General features: G+C 44.1%; 1 protein-coding gene across 1 annotated transcript in view; it reads right to left on the reverse strand.

Annotated features, from left to right (window-relative positions):
- The window catches only part of PPP2R3A (protein phosphatase 2 regulatory subunit B''alpha), a 1303908-nt gene that overhangs the window by 909089 nt on the left and 370964 nt on the right, over nt 1-23855 (reverse strand). The window lies entirely within an intron of this gene.

Here is a 23855-nt window from a genome sequence, read left to right on the forward strand (position 1 = left end):
CTCTATATATATATATATATATATATATATATATATATATATTGGAAGACTGTATTTCCTTGATTGACTTCTTTTGAAGCAGAGGTAATTTCAGGCGGGAGACATCCAATATAATGCCACTGTTTGCTTAAAAAATCGTGAGTCTCCAGCCTGAAATGCATCTATTGCCATGAATGATATAGGTAAGCATAGGTTTGCTATATACAACTCGGCATATAGGTGCCTTGACAATACATATGTAATCTTCAAGGTATGTAAATCTACGCAAATACACCTACTACACTATAAGCACTTACATTCACAATATTTTGGTTCTCAATATTTGAGCCTTGATATTTTGGCTCTGCAATACATTTTCTGCAATATTTTGAGACTGAATCATTTCTCTGGACCTGGACAAATGTACCAATGTCCTTCCAAATCATCAACAGTAGAATGATGTATTTTCCATGGGGTGTGTGGTATATGTGCCGTCTCCTTACGTACATCCACCGGAGATGACACTGCCTAATAACAAAAAGCATGGGAGCTTGTGCTAGAGGTAGGCACCTTGATTTGTTGTATGTTGCTTCTTCTATTCTATCAGATCCGCCCAATAAAATACCAAGCAGTCCCCACCCTGGCAAATAAATTGAGAGATGCTGCTTAATTCAGAAATGTAAATTGGGACCAGAAGAGGAATCCACATGAGAGGTAGATAGCATCCATATAGATGTTTTTGTTTATGTCAGTCACGGAAGGATCACCCAAAATCGGAATAATGGACCTAGCGAACATACAAGAACGGTTTATGGGCTAGCAGCAATATTTGAGACGGAAGACTATGCATCGGGGTAGGTCTAACTGTGAGGCTGTTCCAGCCAGAATCCAAATCAAAAAAGAGAGGAAACTTGAAGACATGTCCATGTATGTATTCACCAAGGCAACCCGTCAGACTATAGCCTTATAGCCTGCTGCTTAGCGCTATACCAGTTGATAAAGGCCCTGAACCCACATTGTAACGAGGGAGGGGGCCTTTAACAACCAGTATAGCCTGAGGCAGAAGGGATATAAGACTATTAGAACAATCCACCCACTGAGTGTAGAATGTTCTAAATTAGAAAGGAAGAAACAGGAAGACAAACATTGGAATGTTGGAGCTCCAGGCTTTTACCGGTCATTATAAGCCCGTAGCTACTCCAGTGTATTCAATGGAGCTCGGAACATGCCAATGTTCTAATAATAGTTAGACTCATTCAATACAAATTCCATTCAGCAGGAGCCATATGATTTAGAAATGATGGAGGTTAAATAATTGTTTCAAGCTACATGAAACTACGGTACACACTTCTGCCAAAGTAGGCGACTTTCAAAAATTCTCTGGGGCCTATTTCACAAGGGCATTATGGAATACTTAGGTAGTCCTCCTTTGCTACTCTTTGATGGACAATTACATGCATTTGCAAACTGGCCCAAAACATCTAAAACTGGTATATGCATATACAGTTAGTACAAAAAGAAACAGGTGGACCCATATTCTAATAGGGACTTGGGTGCTTTAGGGCTGATTCACAAAGGCGCGAAAGAGTACCTAAAAGAGTACTCCAATAGTACTACTTCCTGTACTTAAATTATTTTGTAAATGCTAGCAGCCACTTTGTAATGTAGTGAAAGGGTAGGAGAAGCAATTTCAGAAGAGATATGTATTGCCACCTTCGGCCCTTCTCGCTTGTAAAGGCCTTGAAAGGCACCAACCAGGATGCCGTACGTTTTTCCCTCAGCTGTTATTTATGAACTTCACGCGCTTGTAAAAGCACCCTACAGCATGTTAAGTGATCGTAAAGTACCACTGCTGCTAGTTTTAATGTCTAAACTCGTCCCCTGGTCAGGAGGGGGGTAATGGGGTGGGAGGGGCGAACAGTGGGAGGAAGGCGGGTGCGTCGCACTGGAGAAGTGGGAACTTCCGGTCTCGGCTCGAGCTCCCTACTTAGCACGTCATAAAGATTCCTCCGGGGGAATGTGTGGGCCTTGACAGTTTCGTCTGTTGTCTCACCTCCCAGTTGCCAGACTTTTTCCATGTGTGGTCTCTCTTTCAGTAAAAAGTGTCCAATTAGGGATGGCGCTTAAGTTACGGCTGTTCCTGCTTTGGTCTTCTTCGGTTCCATTGGTCACGCTCTCTGCTCCTATTTCCTCAGAGGCCTGCCAAAGATCATATTTTGCTCATCACCTCAGACTGTGCTCAGAAGGCAAGCACTCGTTTGTCTCTCATCTTGCAGCCTAAGGCATAAAATCTTAATTATATACATTTGCCTTTCTGAAATCCCCACTTACAATTGCTGTGCCGCAAATGTATCTTTTGTAGCACTTTACCCAGGAAAGATTGCATTATTTCAATTATTCCATCAATACTTCAGCGCAAACAAGTCTCCAGGAAGACCCGACAACACATAAAGGAGGGTGGGTTTACTAAGCGTGTAATCCTTAAAGAGACTGTGTTGGATCGTTACAATTCCTTGTAGGCAGACACAGAATTCATCGGCGGCTAATAGTATTAAAGTTTAGGCCTGCTAAATGGAATCAACCTTCAATTTAACGCTGAAGCAAGCAGTGAAATTTAAGCAGACCAAATAACTGTCTAAGAATGCCTTTGTGGGCATTCTTTTACGCCTTGTTGAGTGCAAGAGTGAATGAGGGTATTTTTAAAGCACAGCATGCCCCCAAAGACTTGATGGCTCTAAAAAATCAAACAATCACAACAGTATTCCAGCCCAGGGATCCTAACAAAATAAATATGTTTTTAATGCATTTCAGAAATAAGACAGATTATTATTGAATTTAGGCTAAAAGAGAATTCCACAGAGTGGTTGCCATAAAAAGAAAATGTTCTGCATAAGAAAACAGGCTTTTTGCAGGTGTCCCCCCACGTTTGGCCACCATTTGGACTACTAGATGCTGGTTTTTGACTCTGAAGGTGCACTAAGGCTACTGACCAGACCCCCGTGCTGGTGCTTTCTCCCTAAAACTGATACATGTGAAATTGTAATCCCAATTGGGAAGGACTTTAACCCACTTATAAGTCCATGGTAAATGTTACCAGTGGTACCCAGGCCATGGGAGTTAAAGGGGTCTCCAGGGCCTGAAGCACTGTTAGTGCCATCCTGAGTGACCAGATGACAGCAGCCCTGAATTTGCAGACAGCATGAGCAGTGCAAACTGCCTGAACTCGAATTTGCCCTCACCATGTGTAGCATGGGCAAGGCACTATTTTTAATATATGGCAGTCACCTATAAGGAAGGCCTCCTGAGCCCAGGAGGCAGGGTGGATTATGTTAAAGATGTGGACATATAAGTGCACGCTTATATGCCTCTATAGTAGCCTCTTTCCAGGCAGGGCTACTATAAGTGATCAACGGGCCGTAGGATAACATGGGCTGACAACCGGGCACCCAGGCTGCCAGCTTCATTAAGGTCCCACTGAAATATGTCATGTTTGGTATCAAACACCATGCCTAATCACCCATGTCAAGATTTTCATGTCAAAGTCAATGTGGCATGCATCCAGGTGGCTACCTTAGAGGTTGCCCACATGGTTACCCCAACCTTTCCTGAGCACTGGATGACACCCTGCAACTGCTGCCACCAAGACATTAATCTGTCTCCCTGCAGGAGGTGTGAACTCTCCCATGAGTCAGAATCAATGGCCGGGAAGGAGGTGACACCTGCCTCCCTTACAGGATGGCTAGTGAAGTGGCCACATCAAGGTGGTGAGCTTCAAAGCTTACACCGCCTCTGATATGCATCCAGGTTGCCTCACAAACCGCTATCCCCCCTGCCCCAGACACATTTGTACCCGGGCAGGTGGGAAAATGATGTAAGTCAGGAGGTGTACACCCCTGAAGGCTAGCCACACCCCTAGAGTGGGCTACCTGGTCTGTACAGCCAAAGGTGGCAGAATAGAGGGTTCTGGGTAACAAAGTTAACACCCCCCGGATGTGGTCATCTCAGGGGCTGATTGTACGCTGGGGCTAGTAGTCCATTGGCTACTTGCACCCACACCACTAACACTCCTAAATATAGGATTTAAGGGGCACCCCTGGCACCAGAATCTCTGTTATGATTGGAATTGCAACAGAGGACAAAGAGACCTGAGTCTGCGACTACAGGAACTGCACAATAGAAAGGTGTGACACTCTGCACCTGTGGCTATCTTGATACTGCATGACTGCAACTCGTCCTGGACCAAAGGCCGGTTCCCCCAGATAGAGGGACCCCTTTGAGAGCCAAAGACAACTGCAGACTCCCTCTGACTAGTGGTATTAGTCCCTTGCAGTCCACAGGTAAAAACAGCATCCCAGAACCAAAGAATCGCTGGCTATTGAGCCCTTTAAGGGATCGCCCAAAAGTAGATGGTCCAGTGCATTGTAAGAAACGTAGACCTGACCTCCAGAAAGTTTCACTGCCCTGGGAGACACAGGTACCAGGCACAACACAGAGGTTGACAGGTTAGTGTCCCCAGACCAGTATGTGCCAGAAGAAGCAAGGGGAGTAAGTGTAGTCCCAGGGGACGTCACAACCAGACCTGTAGCCTTAGTGCACCTAGAAAGAGGGGATACCCATAGCTGGTATAGGGTGGTACTCAGCCCTGACCTCCCCTTATATTGTATCCTAGGCACTGACCTCCCAGTGGTCCTGGAGGTCCTTAAGGTTAGAAGACTTAAGCCTCAGCAGAAAGGTAAAAAGGGTAAAAGTAGAAAAGGAAGGCCACTCTTAAAAAGAGACCCAGGAAGCCAAGGGCATTCTACCCCAGAAAGGGAGAACTTCAAAGGTGGAACTGATGAGGCCTCTCCTGATCCCCAAGAAGTCCTGAAGAGTCAGGCACCTATTCAGTACCAGGATATCACCCCTGAACTGACAGAAGGAGGAGTGGAAGGAGGATGTCTGCCACAGGAGGTGGTAGCCCCCACTCTGAACCGCTGGGGAGGCTACCAGAACCCATAGTGTTCCCTAAGGTAGTCCATCCACCTGTCAGTGGAGAGCTCAGGATGTAGTTCTATACACTGACAGCTGTCAGTAGCCTTGGTTGGGGACTGTACTTGGCATAATTGGATAATTGATTCTGTTTTTTTCAGGGCTCTTCTTTGATCCAAGCACCAGGATACCCATAGGGTGGCAGTTTTGCGCAATATAATTATCCGTTCCATTCCATAGGAGGCAGACCCCATGCTCAGAAGTAAATTTGGTTAAATACATATTATTAGCATTTAGATCAGCGAAACAGGAAAACAAATAGTGAAAACAACAGCCCCTCCACCCAAGAAAATCCCTCCCGCTTAGGCCTGCCCACTCTTCCACAGTTTGTAGAATGCACAGTCAATGAGAAAACAGCACTAAAATCATCATAACCATAAAAGAAGATAAGGAGAAGGATAACACATGTCCGAGAGGATGTGTTTGGCTGTTTGCATCTGAGAAACATCCGCAATAGATGGGTTGATGGAGGAGTAGCAGTCCTCTATTTTGGAATCCCCGGGATTTTCAGGACCTTGAGTCGCTTTGGGCATGTCAGCTATTTATAGTCAAAGGCAAAAAAGCACACCTGCCATCATAGCTTCGCAAATTCCTTAGTAGTGCTCGTAGTTACACTGGTAAGGTTTTCCAAGCCTAGGGCCTATCATAGTCTCTCACTCCAATGGAGTTCAGTAGAAGGTGCTCGTTGACCCCAGAGGGACAGGACTGATTGCTTGGCGGCAAGAAGCAGATTGAAGATTAAACGCCCCTTCAGCCCCATAGGAGATACATCTTGTTGTCCGGCCAACCCAAAAGAATAACCTGTGGACATCTAGTGATATCAGCCCCTGTGATCTACTTGATGGTGGTAAGGACTGAGTCTCAGAAGAGGCCAATGGCTGGGCAGGGCTATAACAGGTGAAGGAAGGTTTCCTCTTCCCTGCAACCTCGCCAAGAGTATGGGTCCCTTCCTTTCTTCATTTTTGCGAGGCGGTTAGGAGTATAGTGGCACCGGTATCTTAGCCAGGGTTTCCCTTCCACCCGTGTGTTGTGTGGCGTGATGTGTGCAGATGAATACATCGTCCCATTGGGCCTCGGTTAAGCCTAGAGCCTTTTCCCAGGCTCATTGGAAGGGTAATTTTAAGGTGTGATCCTTGAGGTCTAGCATAGCATAAATTTTAGATGCGGCGTGGGTGTCATCAGTGCAATGGAGTAGGTAGCTCATGAAGGGTGTGAGTGCTCAGGCACCACCCTCCCAGACCTCTGGGGAGAGGGCCCAGTGCCGTAACTTGAGGTAAAAAAATCTCTCTCCCTCTGATAAGCCATATTAGAAATTAAGCTGGTCAAAGGGCTTAAAGGACTACTCCTCGAAGATATCTCGCAGTGTTTTGCAACCCCCCTGTAGCCAAACTCTATAGGATCCTCTTTCCAGGCCTGGAGAAATATCGGTGTTCCCCCAAGGGGGTGTAAAGGGCGAGGAAAAGAAGGAAAGCACTTTTTTGGTTGCCACTTTGTCCCATATCGCCAGAGTAGGCCTAGCGATAGAGGGTCTCTACAGAGAGTGCCCGTTTGCTCTGATCTGCATCTTCATGGGACCTCCCACAAAGGACCCGCCACCATAGTATGATCAATCATACACCAGCCTTTGTCAGTTTCTCTCCTAGTCCAGTAGAGAAAACGATGGTGGGCCACAGCATAGGAATATGCTATATTGGGCACGGTTAAGCCCCCTATCCGCGGTTTAAGAGTGTATTGGTGTAGGGAAAGGCATTCGGCTCTCCCACCCCAGAGGTATGCATAGCAGAACGACTGGGGTTCTTCAATGAGGTCTTTCGGGTTCGAGAGGCAAGGCCTGGAAGACAGAGGATCTTGGGTAGAATAGCCATCTTAATGGCTGCTACCCACCCTAAAAGGGATAGTGTTTTATGCTTCCAACTACCCAGTTCATCTCCATTTTCAACTGCTGCAGGTTTATGGCATTAGTCTGGGATAGTGTGGGAGCCAGTACCAGGTAGTTGATGTGGGCAACATCTGCTGGAGATGAGCTTGTGTGCGGGCAGGTGTAGACAGATTAAGAATCTCAGATTTTGCTAGGTTGATCTTAAAGGTGGAGATTTTCTGGCAGGCTTTCAGTTCCATCATTGGGTGAGGTAGATATGAGCCCGGGTCAGTTAAGGAGACCAGTATGTCGCCAGCAAACAAAGGGATCTTCGGGTCTTGCGTGCTGAACGGAATGCCACTGATGAGGGGATTCGCTCTAATACGTTGTGCTAGGGGCTTCAGAGTGAAGGCAAATAGGAGAGGTGAGAGGGGGCATCCTTGCCATGTTCCCTTGATATAGAAATACCATTTAATCGGATGCAAGCTCTTGGAGAATGATAGCCTGATTGAAGCCAATCCACAAAGAAGTTCGCAAACCCCAGCTGCAGCAGGATATACGACATGAACTTCCAGTCTACCCTGTTGAATGTTTTATTCCATATCCAGGGAGACTGGGAGTGAATGAGCAAGTGTTGTGGGCAGAATTACAATGAGGTGGAGCGCCATTTTGGTGTTGTCAGTCACATGGTGCCCAGGTTTAAAGCCCAATTGGTTTGGGTGAATGAGACCTCCTATAAAGTCTTGTAGGCATAAGGCGGCTATCTTGGTGAAGATGTTGGCATTAATATTTATCAAAGATATCGGGCAATATGAAACTATAGGGTGAGCTGCGGAAGAGCGTGATATCAAGCTACAGGCTTTGGTGTCAAAGAATGACTGCTCAGGAATTTCCTTCCTTTCCCAAACAGCCTTTATGTGCCCACAAACACCCAACGTAACCAACAACAAACAAAGAACAATCAAACCATTAATGATGTTCCGTCCCTTGGGCGGGGTACAGGTGGTGCTAAATTGGGTGAATGTCCTTGCATGTGTGTCATGCGCACCCTCATCAGAACTCTTTGGGTTCATACGGACTTGTTGCAGGCGTGCATCTAAAGACCCGCCCCGTCCCATCCGCGGGCTCATCATAGTCCAGATGGGTGCAGTAAGGATAAATAATTCTCATCAGGGGCAGTTTCAAGAAGTTCCAAGCCTCTGGTGAATCTCACCTGGCCTCCAAGCTACATAGTGGAAACATTTGTTGCTCCGTTGAGCTGGGTAGGAGACGAGGACCCACCAACTTTCTGAGCATGTTCCAATGCTGCCCTCAATCCCAATAGGATCTCTTCTTTCCGTGGGGTTCCACGTTGGCGTGGAAGGCGTATTGTCATCTAATCCAGGCTGACTGGCAGAGGGAGGTCCAGTTGGGGTCCCTATCCCAAATCTGGATGAGGTAAGTCCAGGATGCGACAGGCTTCCAGCAGAGATTTAGTGGCACTGCCACTTGAAGTGGAGATGAAAGGGGTGTTCCCATCGGTAGCGCAGGCTGTGTTCTTGCAGGAATGAGGTCGTGGGGTGGAGGGCCTGGCGTTTAGCTAAACTGATAGGGGGAACATTTTGAAAGATATGATGCTCACAACAGTTGTGGCGAATAGGGTCCCCTCGCCTACTAGCTGCCAGCACAGCCTCTTTGTCCATGTCATTATGGAAGCAAAACAGGTGGCTGGTGGGGAGCTGGATATCCCACTTGATGGTGCTCTTCTGTGCTTTCGGTCAATTTGATGCCGCTCTGATCCCGAATCGCATAGTAGGGGCTCATCGAGGCCCTTGATGAGGCCCTGAATGTCCTTGTCCTACTTGCCGGTGGAGACGCACCGATGCGGAGGTTAGAATACCTGGACTGATTCTCAAGGCCCTTTTGTTTCTCTCATAGCCCAATTACCTGCTTACTGAGGTCCATGATCAACACCCTTTTATTCTTCCAGGTCCAGGCATCAGCATGTTGGGTTTCCTCAAGGGAGTTCACCCAGTGGCCCAGATCTCCCACCTCTTTGCGCACCTTGAAAAGGCCATGTTGATAGGTTTTTGAGCTCAGCAAAGAGTTGCGTCATAAAGGTCTTGGTCAGCCGGCATCGTCGACAACGGGTGTGGTGGGCGACATCTCCCCTGCCCTCGACGAAGGCAGAGGCGTCTTAATAGTCCCTTTTAGTCACTTCCAGGGGCGCCTGGAGATGTCATAGACTGTGATCTCCTTTTCTGCCTTACCGTCCTCCATGGTAGGGATACATGGTGTAGAGATAATGGAGTTGGATTATTCGGAGAGGAATGCAAATTCTTAAGAGTATTGCAAAGAGTGGACAGCGGTTCACCAAAGTGCTCATGATATGCGCCTTCCACTACTGACTCAAAAGCTAAAATGTCATGAGTTTCCCTGTGATCGGAGCAGCCCCACATCCTCCCCTGACTGTAACGTCCACCACCACTGCCATCATCCCACCGAGCATCCCTAAATTCCACCCAAACAACAGACAACCGCCAAAGCTCCAATCCTTGACAGCACGTCACGTCACAGTGGGTGTAAGTATCCATTCAGGTGAAGCAAGCAATCTTATATTTAGATCTCATAAGATTACATGTATACCACTATATTTAAAATGTATCCATTTATGTGCCCCAGAGCTTTTATCAGAGCCTATTATGTTTATAGATTTGACCACTCTTTCCAAACTCTACTCTCCTTTGATACTATGATGTGATTTTTAACTTTCTCTTTATTCCGTTTGACATTAATTTCACTATATTACAACAATTCTCATTTCGAGTATGCAATTTCCATGCGATTACCATTTGCAGCCATTTTTATCATCTCTAAATATGTATCTCTTTAACAGTTTTATAAAGTGAAAGACATCGCCTAGGTTACTGTAAAGAGCTGTCTTTAGGACCCAACCTGAAACAGCTAGAGTGGGAGAAACTGCATGTGAGGGGTTTGGAGTCGGATGCAGAAGATGGGCCAGGAAAAAGCCTTCTGAATGTGATCCTATGTTCAGATTACATTACACTAGTTTGTAACTTCATTTTGTGATTGTCCGTATTCAAGTGTTAGGAACATTAAGAAATTTGAAACCAAGAGTCGATATCACTAAATGACAGATTACCTATTTGATTATTGGATTACATATCTCAAACATACTTGTAATACCAATATGAGTCAATGTATAAGAAACATCTACGTGAGCTTCAAGTTACCATCAGAAGACACCATTTAAATTTGTAGTAACTGATACATTGCATCAGATATTCTCAGAAAAGAAACAATTATTGACAATATCCTATTACATTTCACAAAATAGAAAAAACTCCCCAAATCAATAAATATTTCAGTAGCCCTGACTGACTTCAACCTGCATGCCACTATGCAGTTGCAGTTTTCTTGGAGTCTCAAATGTCTAAAACTGACAAATCGCGAAAGAGCCTGACAGACTAAGAGGCCTAAGTTTATATGGACCATTTAAATATCCCTACGTGCTCAAGAATATATTCAAATAGAACGTATAAACCAGTTTTGGCAATACTTGTTTTTTTATTCATGCCCATATAGGAATCTAGCATTTGATTCAATTGTTATGCTTTGCATTAAATTTGAACCAACCTCACAAGTGTTGGGTCACTATACTCAAAGTGATTTATCGCATGGCAAAAATATTGCATGGCAATGATATCATATCCAATATATTGAGTTAACGGTATGGTTAATTTTGGATAGGGAAGGGGGTGTCAATAATCGTGTTGGCCGTACTCTACTTTTTTCGCTAGAGCCATTGCGCACTAGGATATGAACATTATTTGCTCCTCTCTCCACCCTTTTCTGTATGCACATCTATCCAGCGTTTGGCAAAAACACTGTAACTCTATATGTTGCAGACGCCCGTGGTGCCCACAAGCAACCACCTACGTGGCCGATGGATAGAAACAGCCTGATGCCGGGTTCACAAGTGAGTCTCAACTGGACACTTCCAACTGATCCCTAACATGAGGGGGGCTTAGAGATAGTCTGCATTTTCAACCAGCAGCATTAAGTACGCAAGGAATTGTAAAACCTCAATTTATAATTTGGGGAGAGTGGAGTAGCAAAGATTTTCTTTAGAAAATGTTCTCTTATTAATACAAATGGCACGATCATGAATACCGATGGCGTGCGAAATTGTCAGCATGTCGGCTTTCACAAATTGGGATTTTCACGTTCCTTTTAACTTATTATGGATCTATCCGGGGTGAAAGTTGCAAGGGAAAGTTTAAAAGTTAAAACAGGAAACTGCAGACTATGGGTAGGCAATAATTGGAATTAGCAAACGACATCACTTGTGTTAAAAACACTTTACTACCTCTACTCAAAATAGAAAAAGCAAAACCATAAGTTTATGAATGCTTTCTGCTGAAAAACTAGGACTAGTTCGAAGTCATTTATGACATGGGTCAATTAGCCAGCTGTGTAATTAATAATTTACCGTCAAAGAGCTAAAACAAGCTTCGGTCAAGCCAAGAGGTCTGGGTCTAACATGCTAACGTATGTAGCAGTAGCACATTAGAGCAAGCCACACAGAAGGAAGGCAACCAAAGTGGACAGAGAAGATGATAGTTGCAAAGTAGTCTCTCATTCAGTTCGATGCAAGCACTGGAGTAAAGGTGGAAAGATACATCCAAACATCCATTAGCTTGAGGTGAGAGATGAATATACTCCACTTGGCTGAGCCAATACAGAATTGACAAAATCATACAAGCATTTGCAATGCAATCGGTCACACCTTTGGGACCTTATATGTATTTAATTATGCATTACATTAGCCTGGGTGCTGAAACAAAAGTAAGCACCAAACTGCATGACACACCAGGTATAGGAACACCTGGAGAGAAATATTGCCTTTCAGCGGGAAATGGTATAGTCCAAAGCTCTGTTTTTAATATAAAATCAGGGCCTTCGGTGGAAGTGGAAGACAATTTCTATGGACTGGAATCTAGAGAAGGCTAAAGTGATTCTGGTATTTTAACGACCTCTGCTGGTCGTTTTTAGGTCTCGCCTGTCGATGCGCATGCGCATCGAGCAAGCGAGACTATAGGGGCTCATCGACTCTTTATCTAACTTGCAAGGAATCGTGGCGATTCCTTGCAGTGCCCGTGACTTTTAAGCTCAATGCGCATGTGCATTGAGCTTAAAAGCGCGTGCACAGCCGCCCGCATTCCTCCGACACCTTTGAAGTGAAGCTTAGCTTCACTTCAAAGGCCCGGCTTCTTCACACCCACATGCCGCTCTGCCCCGCTCCGCCCCCTCCCCTGAGTCATCCTGCCTGCCCTCGACGTTCCCCCCGCCCCCTCCCGCCACGCAATGCCGAGAGCTTGTTTTCTTTCTTTTGAAATAGCTGTCTTTCTGACACTTGATAATATTGCATGTTGTCAATCTGACCCTATGCTTGCCTGTTGGTTATTTTTTTAATTTAAATTACGCGCAGACCTACGAAAATGCACCCTTTTACATTAATAGCAGTCAACAAGGGCGCCCGCCCCCTCCCTATCCCGGGCGCCGCTTAGGTTTCAGCGCGGCACCCGCTTTCACTTTTAACACGGCGGCCAGTCAACAATGGCGCATGCAGCTCTTTTCTGTCACGCTGTAAACATTCAAATTATTTGACTCCAGGAATTCCTGCCCCGGCCTGTTTAGACTCCGAGCACTCTCTGGTATGACAGAAGCACATTTTATGTAGTTCGGCTGAACTGCCGCCGCTCCTCCAGCTTGTTTCAGAAGAGTTGCCTTCATGCATTTTAAGTGCGTTGGCTAAAAGTGCACGGCATAGTTTTAGTTTGCGGGCAGGTTTTCTCATCTGATGCTCTTTCTGCTGTTCACTTTGTCCCATGCAGTTTTTACCAGTGTGCGCATTAAAAATAATGATGTTTGTCTGAAATGCAGCCGCCGCTGCGCTGTGTTTGGGACTGGCCTCGGTGCTGCAGATTAGAGTGGACGTGCTAATCAATTGCCCGTTTGAGAGGAAGTCATCCCGTGCCTTTGCATAATCCATTTACATATCCCCAGAAGGTGCCCGATGCCTGGATTGTGTGCTTCCTGTTGTGCGGGGCCCCAGGGCCCTCTTTCTGCCATTTGTTCCCCTTCAAGAGAGTAAGATAGCGTGGGAATATTTGGAGCTCTTCAGGTTTGGGGCCCAATGCCACTCCGTGCTGGTTCTCCTGGCGTCATGTATGTCTCTCTCTGAAACATGCCAAGGACAGGCTGCAGGCTCTGCAGCTTGTAGTGCCTCGTTTTGTGTGGGTAGGGGAAGGGTTGACCTCACTACAGTGTTTACCACAGTTAATGAAGATCAGATGGGAGAGTACACACAGAGCAGCTCTCTGGGCCCATTCTGAGCCACGTACTAATGGACACAAACAATGCATCCGTGACGTTCGTCTTAAGGCAGCCCTATTATACTAAACCCGCCTTTTCTTGACTTTTTATTTTCCTAAACCCATATTTTGTTAATTAAAGGTGTACATTTTTTAAAAAGAAATGTTTGCAATTTTTTTTTCATGTAAGGGCCCACTGTTCTCACACTGCTTCTCCCAGCGTTCTTTGCATTCACGTTTGAGAGAGGCTCCTCTGAGACCGGTAAGTGCATACATGGATCTATATAATGCGTATGTAACTCCAAGTGGTGCAGTGAAATATTTTAACTCCTCCACGGGGAAGAACGCATTGTGTTCTCGGTTTATTTTTCCTGACACGAAAACTTGTTTTAGAATAGGGAATGGAGTTTTCGCTTGCCCCTGCCTCTGCCGTGCTCTGTTAGCAAACACTGCACATAGAAGTCACGCGCCGGATTCCTTCGCATTTCCTACTGCTAGTCAATGGCTAGTTTTTGTTTTACTTAAGGCAATATTACTTATTTCTTCCGTGGTGTAGACCTTTCCTGTTAGGGGCTTTGTTGTTCTGTGAGGACATTGAGTAATCGTGCTCATTGAAGACGATAGCAATGTTATAGCTGTTTGAAGAGCACCTGGAATGGCTCGCCTGCCCACACACGGTGACTGTGGGGAGGGAAGAGCTGAGCCTCCCTACTACAAGTGTTTAGATGTATCTGCTAGAGGCTGCCAAGCAAACTAGCAAGGCTTAGAGTACGATGGATGTTGTCTGCCACTCAATGTATACTTAATGTGAACATTTGCTATTAGGTCTAGGTTTGCAAATCACAGCGTTCCCCGTTTGGCCCCATGGCGCCCTCACCCTCACACCCCCTCTCACCCTCACTCACTCACCCTCATACACCCTCACACACCCTCACTCACCCTCTCACCCTCACTCACTCACCCTCATACACCCTCATCAGCATAGCATAACAAAACATAGCATGGTATAGCAAAAAAAGCATAGGATACACAAACTCACAACCCTTTCACCCTCACCCTTGCTCTAACACTCACCCTCACTCACTCACCCACCCACCCTCACCCACCCTCACTCACCCACCCTCACTCACCCACCCTCACTCACCCTCACCAGCATAGCATAACAAAACATAGCATAGCATAACAAAACAAAGCATATGATAGGAAAACATAGCATAGCATAACAAAGCATAGCATAACAAAACACAACACAACATACCATAGCATAACAAAACATAGCATAACAAAACAAAGCATAGCAAAACAAAACATAGAATAGTATAACAAAGCATAGCATAGCAAAACAAAACATAGCAAAACACAACAAAGCATAGCATAACAAAGCATACCATAACAAAGCATAGCATAACAAAACATAGCAAAATAAAACATAGAAAAACACAACAAACCATAGCATACATAACAAAACATAGCATAGCATAACAAAACACAACAAAGCATAGCATAGCATAACAAAACACAGCATAGCATAACAAAACAAAGCTTAGAATAGCATAACAAAACATAGCATAACAAAACATAGCATAACAAAGCATAGCATAACAAAGCATAGCATACCAAAACAAAGCAGAGCATAACAAAGCATAGCATAACAAAACATCTCATAACAAAGCATAGCATAGCATAACAAAACATAGCATAACATAACAAAACATAGCATAACAAAACACAACAAAACAGCATAGCTTAACAAAACAAAACATAGCATGGCTGAACAAAACATAACAAAACATAATAGCATAGCAAAACACAGCATAGCATACCAACACAACAAAACATAGCATAGCATAACAAAACATAGCATAGCAAAACAAAGCATAGCATAATAAAACACAACAAAGCATAGCATAGCATAACAAAGCATAGCAGAGCAAAACATAGCATAGCATAACAAAGCATAGCATTGCATAACAAAACATAGCATAGCATAACATAGCATAGCATAGCAAAACATAGCATAGCATAACAAAACATAGCATAGAATAACAAAACAGCATAGCATAGCATAACAAAACAAAACATAGGATAGCAAAACAAAACATAGCATAGCATACAGCATCACTCAGCACCAACACAGCATCACTCTGTGGCACCACAACATCACTGAGCTCCACCACAGCATCAATCTGTTCAACCATTCAACAACAACTGGTTCAAATATGTTATCTCAATGTTTCAAGCTTTATTACAAATGTAACAAAAAAAGTTAATATTTGACATATGTTCTTGGATTTTCGTCACAATAAAATACACTGAACATAATCTTCACAAATGTTATTTACAAAAGTTTAAGCTATTGCCATTATAAATTACAATGACTTTTATTTAAGTATTAATTATTAAAAAAATTAAAAGCCATCGTTATTTGTAATATCAATACATCTAAGTCACGTAAATACAAAACATGTTGCATTACAAATTCTATAGGTGTCACATTTGCGAAAGTTATAACTATTGGCATTGTAAATGACAAAGCTAATAATTTAGCTATTTTCAAAAACAACACATAAATAAAAAAATTGTCATTTACAAGACCAATAGCTCAAACTTTCCTAATGCGAGACCTATTGCATTGCCCTAACTCACACTCACCCTCACTCACCCTCACTCACCCTCACTCACCCTCACTCTCACTCACCCTCACTCACCCTCACTCTCACTCACCCTCAACCCCTCACTCACCCTCACTCACTCACCCTCACTCACCCTCACCCACCCTCACCCACCCTCACCCTCACTCACCCTCACTCTCACTCACCCTCACTCACCCTCACCCTCAACCCCTCACCCTCACACAGTGCAATAGGTCTCGGAGCATTTGAGTTAGAGCTTTTAGATTTGTTTATGGCTTTTTTTCTTTGTAATTCTTTAGCATTGCCTACAGGAAACAAAAATGCTAAAGATTTAAAAAAAAAAACCCATAAACAATTCTAAAAGCACTAACTCTAATGCTGCGAGACCTATTGCATTTCCAATGCTTGTTTTTCAAGACAGTTAAATAGAGGTAGTTGAACAGAAAAAAAATCCCTAAGTGGAAGCAGACAAGTCCTACGGCTGATTTCCAGAGCCCACAAAGTACATACACATATAAGTATATATTAAAGTATATAAGTATATACTAAAGTATATACAAGAGGTCTCGAATGCTTGGCCTAAAAAAACAATGGCTGAAAGAGTCTAGTTGTGAAAAGCCAATGGCTGACTGTTGCAGACCAGACCTAAAGCTGCTTTATGTATATAGTTGGGAATTGATGATTGGCAACAGTGCTTCAGAGTAAGATCCATTTGCACTCTCTCAGTGAGATACTTCTCCATAAAACATTTAACCCAATTCAGGAAGTAAAGCCAAAAATTAAGGGGTGTGGTGAGAATTTCTGTTGTTTTCTTCATGTATAATTCGGGTGTTTGTAGTGAAAAATATCGGTACTATGCAAATTACGTGTGGGTGGTATTTTGCAAGAAAACTGGCAGTGTGGTATGCCCTCGTTTACTATAGTTATGTTCAATGTACTTACTAAACAGTTTTTACAAAGCATGGTGCTGTACGAAACCTTGTTTCAGCTTAATCTGGTCCCCCATTATCATAAATTATACGAAAAGCAAATTTGTGAGAAAACCAGTACACAAAATGGATACAACCTAATTACTGGGATTTATGTAAGATTATGCTCACACAATAAAAATGTGGCTGCGCCTAGCAAAAATAAAACAAAGCAACTTGTAGAACGATCAATGCGAGCTAAAATCAGTACCTACTTTAAGACACTAGCCCAAATCAACAAATTACAGGAAGTCTGTTGGGAAATAACAAGAAGATTATCCCGTTTGTAAGCACAACATGGCCCCGCTTTCTAATTCTGCGGATATCACCCCACCTCTGCTGCCGTTTATAAGCAATTGCCTTGCACTCAAACTTTCTCCAAGGATATTCATTTTTTAACTTCACTATCATGCTGGGGCAAGAGGTTTTTCATGTTACCTCTATTTTTCTGACCAACAAGCATTGGAGATAACCTTCTCTGCTTAAAGGCGCAATGGGATCTCCCAGTACGGTTTCATCCTGTTCGGAAGCAATCCACTCGAGCCCTAGTCCACACCTTTGTTGAAATTATATTGCATATTTTCCTTTTGTGTTTATGGTCTACTGTTGAACGAGCAAGCTCTTTAAAGATGGTTCCAGAAATGAACAACAACCGAACTTCCTTCACAGGAAATCTTTTATTAGTCACTGTTTCAGCAGCAATCATTGTTCGGTATGTACAGCTTCTTTAGGAAAGTAAGCAAGCCCACACTTTTTCATACAGCATGTTTATTTCACAGTCTACCTTCCTAAACGTTTTTTTTATTATTCCTATATATTTTTCTAACCAAACATCTTTTACACATCATTGTGAAAGAAGCTTAGAGGTTTGCTCTCTTTCCTTTTATCAAGTCATAACGTTTTTGGAAATTAAAACTATTCCGTCAACTGAAAATACAAATTTACCTTAAGAACTGACATACTTGTAAATGAAATAAAAGGTTGATGAACATTAGTAAATTAGTCGGATACCAACCGTATTGTAATACACATAACTCCATTGCATTCTCTGTATTTATTTAAACAAGCAAGCACTAACAACAGAACGGGCATGTCCACTGTTGAGGGTTCCATGTTACTCACAGGGAACAGACTTTCCATGAAGCGAGCCAACGTCAAGGACACAATGCTTGTTCTAATCTTAAGGAATTTACTAAGGCAGACTTCCCCCTCATATACTAACCCTTCCAGAGGCCATGCACTATGTATAAATTTGTGCCACACAGGTATGGTGGAAAGTGAGGTGTTCTCCTCTTCCCATATTAAAGTCCATTTGGGCTACCATTAATCCCATCAAATAAAACTCTAAGTTGTATTCCCAGAATGGTAATTTGAGTCAATGAGAACTCAACCCCAACTACAGTGGCAAAATCTCTTTCTGGAAAATCTGTATCTCCAGATGCACCGATATTGAATATAAGAAAGTGAAATCTTCAATTCTCCATTTGTGAGACATATAACAAGGTCCTTACCCAACAGGGTAAAGCTGCACTTTCTTATATTCCTTGTGTAAAATTGTCTCAGATGAGGGCTAGTGACATGGCTACTTCCCTCATGTGCTTAAGTGCCACCTCCCAGCCAATGTCCACCAGGGTCCCCAAGATTTTCTCCTGTGTTTTCCTGACACGGCCAAAGCAGTCAGGCATGCTGTGGGCAAGTGTGTGTAGACCATGGTGGACGCCCGTTTCGCACACTTCTCAGACAACACCCATGTCTCTATACACTGATTCTTCACAGCCTGCTAAAAACGGCTCTCTTGGATGCAACAGGGAAGCCTCCATGGCCAGTGGCTTACCAGCTACCACCAGAATAAAAGAAATAGGGAGAAAGGCTTCTCCAAAAAAACCTATTAAGGATGAGCACAAGCACCTGACTTCCATGAATTAAAATCAAGAGAAATCGTGGACAAATTGAACCAAACAAAATCACACAATAATACCCAAAAGTGGTGATAGAAACACATTTGCTAATAGATAACAGAGGTGAACATATTAGGCACATCATATGCCTCAACCCTCCATGAATCCATAGCCACCCCACAACCCTTCCTGTGCTATTGCACCCATATTTCCTCCCTCAAACTTCCAACATACTCAGAAATTGTTCAATGCGCTGTCGTCTTTTACTTAGGCAATTTCCCAAATTGCCCAAAAGGTTTTTAGCAAAAATTGTTCGAGTAGCTGTCCATTTCCTATTGACTTTGATTTATAAAACATAAAAGCAAAGAACTAGGAGATTTACAAGCAATGACCTATTTTCTTTGTGGGGGGGGGGGGGGTCTCAGTCGTACAGCACACACATAGCAAATGACATTCATATGTTAGAAATGATCCTAAACCACCACTCGTCCCGTTCAGATTAGACACCTCTTACGTCGTGTGGGTAATGCAGGCCGTTACTTCCCCTCCCCGTCCAGGGTCCAAGGCCGTCTGTCACAGGGCACATGCAGAATACCCCTATATGGACACTAGTCCTTCCAAATCTTTTGGTGTTCATGTGGACATCTGCTGGCAGATTAAATTAGTCTTTCCAGGCTCATACAGCAGTCTAACTCCCTCCTTAACCCTTCCAGTGATGGAAGCTCTAGATCTTAAATGCTTAAATATTTGGCACTGAATGGGTGCCAAATCTTTCCTCCCTTTCCATCACTTTTAACATCAGATTCTCACATTTACCTCCTCAAACATGGCGTTGCGTCTTTTCTTAACCGCTTTAAATGTTACTTCATCGCTATTGGTCTCATAATGTGTTGCATCCACTGTTGCCATTTGTGTCCTGCGCCTGACCTTCTGTGTTACTGTGTGAAGGGGCTGCACCAGACAGAGCCCAGAGTCATTTCAAGCAACACTTCTGTATCAAAGTGTCGCTTGAGTCACTTGCATTTGCAAGATGCTGTTGACAAGTCTGACCTGGCCAGCTCTCCGCCTGCATGCTTCTTTATATACTGCAACACTCATTTCTCTCTCAGGCTATTAACAGTAGCTGCCTCTGCAAGGGCACGGGACTTGTCACCAGATTATTGGAGGGAGAGCACAGCAAACATATTCAAATACCCAACCTCCAAAAGGTGAAAATCGAGGCATATGAGTAGCTTTAAGTACAACAACCAATTCTCCATAGAAATACAATTAACTGCACACAACACTGCCGAGTGGCTACATACAATATGCTACAACCATCCTCAGACTTTGATTTATTTTTTGTCAATAGCAATATGGGATGTTCACCTTTTTTTCAGTATGAGTATTAGTTAAACATGCAAGCAACCTGGCAGTTATATAAGGAGATTTTGAAGAGGGGGAACTATGAAAATAAAATATAAAATGTAAATCCAGGCTCTCAAAACTGGGACGTCCCTCTTAATGAGAGATAGAAGATATCTAGGTTGATGTGTGGCCTTCTACTCACAGGTTTCAATCTCAGGAATGAACAGTGCTGGGTGAATGATACGCCTGAAGCCATCGATTTGGAACCAACATGTCCCAGATACAGCGGTCTCATTTCCTCCTTCCTTGCTGCCTCTTCCCTAACCTTCATTCCCTTCTCCTTTTTGATTTCCTATCTCCTTTCATTTCTCTCCGAACAGTGGAAATCACTGCCATGCCCAGGACAGAATGCGCGAACAGCCGCTACCTTGACCTCCCCAATGCTTTTATTAACTGCCTTTAACCATCCAGAGTGCTGTGGCTCACTCCTGTTTGAGGGTCAGCAGAGGAAGTCCTTACACTAGTCTCCAGCACCCATTACAAACACATTCATGATAGTCTACACTGAATACAAAGTATTCCCATATTCTCTACACCCCAACTCCTGTCCTATAGGATGTGAACACCAGGACAGTCTAAGGAGGTGCTTCAGAATGTAATCTGATTTGATTTGGTTGTCAGATTTATATAGAGCACGAATGCCCGGAGGTGTCTAGGAGCTGTGCAACGGAGTCTGCCGGATCGTAGGATGAAGGTGAAATTAGTTAGAGAATAGCCAGGTTTTTAGCAAATTTCTAAAAGAGATTATTGTTGGGCTGTTTTTGATCTCTATCGGAATCGAATTCCAAAGTTTTATTGTGCCCAGTACAACGCTCCTTCCTCCCCAACAAGCTTTCTTGTATATAGGAGTCTGGAGGAGTTTACATTGAGCTGAGCCTAGGTTTCTGGGTGGCTGATACCAGATGAGATGTTGTTTTAGGAACGCGGGTCCGGTTCCGTGCAAAACTTTGTACTCTATACAGAGAGATTTAAATTCTGTCCTCTTATTTACAGGGAGCCAGTGGAGTTTCCTTAGGCCTTGTGATATAGACTAGAATTTGGGTATATCCAGCAGCAGTCTGGCTTCATTCTGTGCCCGCTTGAGTTTGAGCATTTATTGTTTTTGGAGGCCTACATATAAGGCGTTTCCATAGTCGAGCCTGGCCATGGCTAGAGCCGTTACTAGTGTTTTTACCGCTTCACGAGGGATGAAGGTGCGCACTTTCCTGATTGATTTTAGTGTTAGAAAGACCAAAGAAGAAACCTTGTTGATCTGATGTTCAAAGGTAAGTCTGTCATCAAAAATGAAGCCCAGGTTCCTCACCTTGCAGACTGGGGCCAGAAGAGTTCCCATCCCGGGAATCCACCAGTTCTTTGCCCAGAAAGAGGTATCCGATCCTAACAGGAGAACCTTGGTTTTGCTTCCGTTGAGCTTTAGGCAATTTGCAGTCATCCATTGGTCTACGTGAGACATACATTTTGCTAAAGCGTTCAGTGGTTTCCTCCGAGTTGTTTGAAATGGACACTACTCTTTGAGTATCATCCGCGTAGGAAACCAGCGAAAATCCAAACTGCCTAATGATGTTAGCCAAGGGGGCCACCTACAGGTTAAACAGTGTAGGGCTCAACGAGGAGCCCTGTGGCACCGCACAGGGAAGCGTGAACGGTTGTGAGCAAGAGTCGACAATCTGAACATATTGTAACATATTGTTAAGATACAATTTAATCAGTCTTAGAGCAGTGTTCTTGACACCCGCCTCTTAGAGCCTTTTTATAAGGATGTCATGTTTCACGGTGTCAAAAGCCGCCGATAGAGCCAAATGGATCAAGGCGGCCTTGGCACCAGTATCCAATATTGCCTGGAGTTCCTCTGCTGCATTTACCAAGGCAGTCTCCGTGCTGTGTCCCTGTCGGAAACCGTATTGTGAGGAATCCAACAGGTCTGCTGAGGAAACAAATGAGGAAAGTTGGGAATTGAGGATTTTTTCCAAAATCTTGGCCAGGAAAGGAATCCTCACGATAGGTCTAAAGTTACTCTGGTCGCTGGGGTCCAGATTGTTTTTTTTTTTTTTTAACAAAGGGAGAATTGAAACGGTTTTCCACAAGTCGGGGAATATGCCTGAGCTGATGATTTAGTTAAAAAGAAAACGGAGTTTCTTGCTAATGCTGTCGGGTGCCATTTGAAAGATTTTAGGTGGGCATGGGTCTGTGGGAGCTCCGGATTTTGTAGAGCTTACTACCTGCGAGATCTGTTCTAAGCTTGGTGGAGCAAAAGAATCCAGAACTTTGTTGGTACTTGGGAATGCTATGGTCATAATCAAGGTGCTTCAGAACGTAATCAAGGTGCTTCTGAATGTAATAAAGGTGCTTCAGAATATAATCAAGGTGCTTCTGAAGGTAATCAAGGTGCTTCTGAATGTAATTAAGGTGCTTCAGAACGTAATCAAGGAGCTTCAGAATGTAATCAAGGTGCTTCTGAATGTAATCAAGGTGCTTATGAATGTAAGGTGCTTCAGAACGTAATCAAGGTGCTTCAGAATGTAATTGAGGTGCTTCAGAATGTAATCAAGGTGCTTCTGAATGTAATCTAGGATTGACTGAAGTTACACACTCCTCCATGAGAAAAATACTGCAGGAATTTGTTACAGTTCTTGTGGGAGGTTCACGTACCCAATACATTTTAAGATGGGATACAGTAGGAATGGTCGCTCGCTCCGGCCTTCTTTAATAACTATTTTTTTTTTAAAACAGTTTTTATTGCAGACTTATGAAATACAGGGAGCAAACAGTTACTCATTTTCTCCCCGTGGTCTGCTCTCCGCACCCTACGTTACCCATTTAACACAGCCTTTAAGCCCACAACCCGGAGGTTGGGCGGCGTAGTGCAACGTTCCTCAAACCGCAGTGATTCTGTGCCAGGTGCGGCCGAAGCGCCTGGGAGTTCCTCGTCCACTTTTAATTTTCTCCCTTCTCAATCCCCACCCCCCTCACAACTGTAGAACTAGCAACTCTACACTCCTCCCCACCCACCTCCCCATGGGTCGCGCCCCCTACGCCTGAGCCCGCTGTTAGCCTGCCTTCATGAGTGTAGTCAGGAATCAATACAAGTCTAAGTGGTGTTTGTATCCTGTATGTGGTCCGGCGCCACAGTGTCATCGCTGGGAGTGCTCTCCCTATCTGGGGTTGCGCAGTCGCGTAATGCCTGCACAAGCGCCTCCCATGCAGCTGCCGCCTCTAGCGCCTTGTCATTCGCCGTTCGGCGAGCCTGCTGGTATCTGAGCGTGCTCTCACACGCCGCCCATTTTAGGAATTCAGCCTCCCATCGCCTATAAGTGGGGCCCGTTCTCGCTTTCCAGTTCCTTGTTATTTCTCTTTTTGCCAGGAGAAGTCCCATATCTATAAATCTACTGGTGACCTTATTTTTCGGTGTGTGGGGGAACCAGTGCAGTATGCTAATGGCCTTATCATATTCCAGACCTCTATCAGTTAAGTCATTGAGTGTCTCACCAATCCCTTGCCAGTAGTCCTGTAGGTGTGAGCAGTCCCATAGCATGTGGCCCAATTCCACTCGTGCCGCAGTACATCTGGGGCATGCTGCGTCAGCTACTCCGAAATATTTCCCAATTTTACCAGGTGTTAAATAAGCTCTATGGAGGACATAAAAGTGTATCAGTTGGAAACGTGCATTCCTAGTGCTTTTCCGCGCTCACCGCACTATTTGTGTCCAA

This window comes from Lissotriton helveticus, chromosome 11, assembly GCF_964261635.1.
Source record: "Lissotriton helveticus chromosome 11, aLisHel1.1, whole genome shotgun sequence".
In the NCBI taxonomy this organism is placed as follows: Eukaryota; Metazoa; Chordata; class Amphibia; order Caudata; family Salamandridae; genus Lissotriton; species Lissotriton helveticus.